The sequence below is a fragment of the Crocodylus porosus genome, unplaced genomic scaffold (assembly GCF_001723895.1).
Source record: "Crocodylus porosus isolate Cpor-Errol unplaced genomic scaffold, CroPor_comp1, whole genome shotgun sequence".
Taxonomy (NCBI): domain Eukaryota; kingdom Metazoa; phylum Chordata; order Crocodylia; family Crocodylidae; genus Crocodylus; species Crocodylus porosus.
This window is the reverse complement of record NW_017728909.1, coordinates 53,463,744-53,466,548: the sequence shown is the minus strand read 5'-3', so window position 1 is coordinate 53,466,548 and position 2,805 is coordinate 53,463,744.

The window sequence follows — 2,805 nt, the reverse complement described above, 5'->3', positions numbered from 1 at the left end:
AGCCATACTTGAATGTCATTAAAGTATATGAACTTCATATCAGTTCTGGGAATTACAGGTTTTACTTATGTATGTACTTTGCTCAAGCTTTAAAATCAAAATCACTCTAAAAAAATCTCTTAAATATGTCACTGGCATACCATTTTAAAATATCCTCCTTGAATGTTATAGGAAAATCCTAACAAATAAAGATTTTTTAAAATTAAAATACACTTCACGGTATATTCTGCACACCCAAGCTTCAGACACATTCTTATTAGCCTTCCACATAGGAAGTCCTATCAACTTAAATAGCTGCGTTGTGTGGTATATGTCCTGGATTAGACCTCCACTTAGTAAGGCATCTAATGTTGACATTTTATAATGAATTTATTGTTATTCTGAATGAATCCAGGCCTGATAATGTTCACATATGCTAATAAATTCTACTTAGGGGCTGGGCAATTAAAACTAGAGAAACTGTACAACTACAAATGTGAAAATAATACACAGATGTATCTAATGGCACATACTGATGTGCACAGCCATATGCTTTCACTATGTTTCTGATTCATTCAACAATTTTTCTGTTTGAAATAATGAATAATGATTGTACAAAAAGGCAGATCAAAATTACATGGTCATACAACATTGAAAAGGTATCCTGTAGTGCTTCTGTCTCTGTCTCAGATACGCCCGAAACTGTTACCTGGCAGGTTCAAAGGGTATACCAAAGTATTAAAATAAGCCACCTTTCCCAAAATACCGCAGTACCAAATAAAAAAATCCAAGAAAGGATGCAATAAAAATAGGTCAGCGTAATCATCTTGACCACTACAATGGTATTTTCCAGCAGCTGCAAGGGAGGAATCTATTTGATAATAAAATATTCAAAACAGAAACAAGCAGACTTCCTTAATTTCTGTTCTGGCGTCCTTTGTCAGTTTGAAATATTTCAGCACTGTTTTATTCATATAGTTAGCATTTTTATTTTTAAAATAAAAGGCAATCTCCACACATGAGTTTGAGGCACCCTAACAGCAAATGAAGTTTACCATCTATTAAAAATGTATGTCTGTGAATTCATAAAAATATCTATGGGTGCCCATCCTATGCTCTAGGCACCCACGCCATCAATTCAAACCACACATAATATATTACTAAAACTACCCATAAACATGAACACTCCCAAACCTCAAGCAACCTCTCCTCAACAGTCTGAGAAAAACATGTATACAGTACATAGTAGTCTTCAAATCTTCCATTGACATATAAACTGTGGGAGGGGGGCAAGTATTCCCATTTAGTGTATAATATGGGAAAATGGTTTTCTGGTATTGGAAGACAAATATTGCTCTATCAACTCTGTCAGTCAGAGATGGATATTCATTTATGTTTGGTTTAAAATATACAGTATACAAAACAATAGTTCATTTTAAAAGTTAGGAGCAGTAGTTTGCTCTCTACTGTGCAGCAAGCAAAGCCTTCTTGCCTTTCCTGTCCCTCATAAATTGGTTGCCCTCAGACATCCCCCATAATACTCCTCCTCAGACCTTCATGTTCATTTCAATATTCATCTTTTCCTCCTAGTTCTCTTTTTTTTTCCTTATTAAGGATGCTGAGGAAGATGGGACCACTGCTGCATTGTTACAGATACCAATAGAGAGCTGTAGATTGGTGTGTTTTTTTTCCATTTAGGTTAAAAATATATGGGATGTGTGGGGCATCGAGACTAGCATGGGTGTTCATCTGAGAATTCTGCAATCTCTTAGGACCCTGTCCTGTGGGGTACTCAGCTCTCTTAAAACAATGGGACGCTCACCTGTTTAAAGATAAACATGTGCTTTAAGTATTTCCTTGGATGGGGCCAAAATGCTCTGTACTTCACAGGACCAAGTCGTACATCCTCAGATTTGCTTTCTGTATACTGAGATACTGATATAAATGTGCTTTCTGTGTAGCTACATATGTCTGAAACTGTAAAACAATTAATAAATACAAAGTGAAAGAGAAAAAGGAATCGTTGCTAATAGTTTTACAGGGTTATAGTTTTGGACCAATTGCATACTTGCTCTGTTTTGTTCTCTCCTTAACTCCTTCGCGTCATGACTTTGTGTGTGCCCAGGGTCACAGCTTTGCAAAGCAGGCCTATTCTCCTCCAGCAGACTGCACTGCACAGGCTGTGCGTCCACGGTCGGGGTTTTAAGGGATGCAAAGGGTTAATCCTCCTTCTAAGACTCCTCAGGGGAACTCCAAGGGCAAAAAGCCAGTTTCAACCCCCGCCTCCCCCCCCCAAAAAAGCCACCAAAAATGATATAGCAGCAACTTGAAGCAAACCTGCCCCTGGATAAGATCCGGGAAAGGGCTCAACTGAAGTTTTATTCTGCATGGTTAACTGAGGTGTCAAAGCCACTGATCCTTTGCAGGAAGAAAAAAATCCTCATCATCTGCACCCTTTCTTTCACTGCTTCCGTTTCCAGATGCAAGAAGGGACAGGCTTGACATCTCTTTGTTCAAGGGATGCCTGAAACAAATGCCTGTGTGGGTGCACAACCTCTCTGGCTTTGCCATGCCACTGTTTCCATGTCACCTCTGCTACACTCTGAAAAGCCAAGGCAGCTTTGCCACTGTCCATGCTGCTTTGTTTTTTTAAATAAGTAAGTAAAATAAATGAGCCAGCCCCACAACAACCCCGTGGACAAAATCTGCACCCACCCAAGCCTGGAGTTTCTTTTACAGCCCCCTGTCCCGCCCTGCCGGCCGACGCGGTGCGGAGCCTGCCCTGGCCCTGCCGCCCTGGCGCGCTGCCTCCCCACGCACACGCGG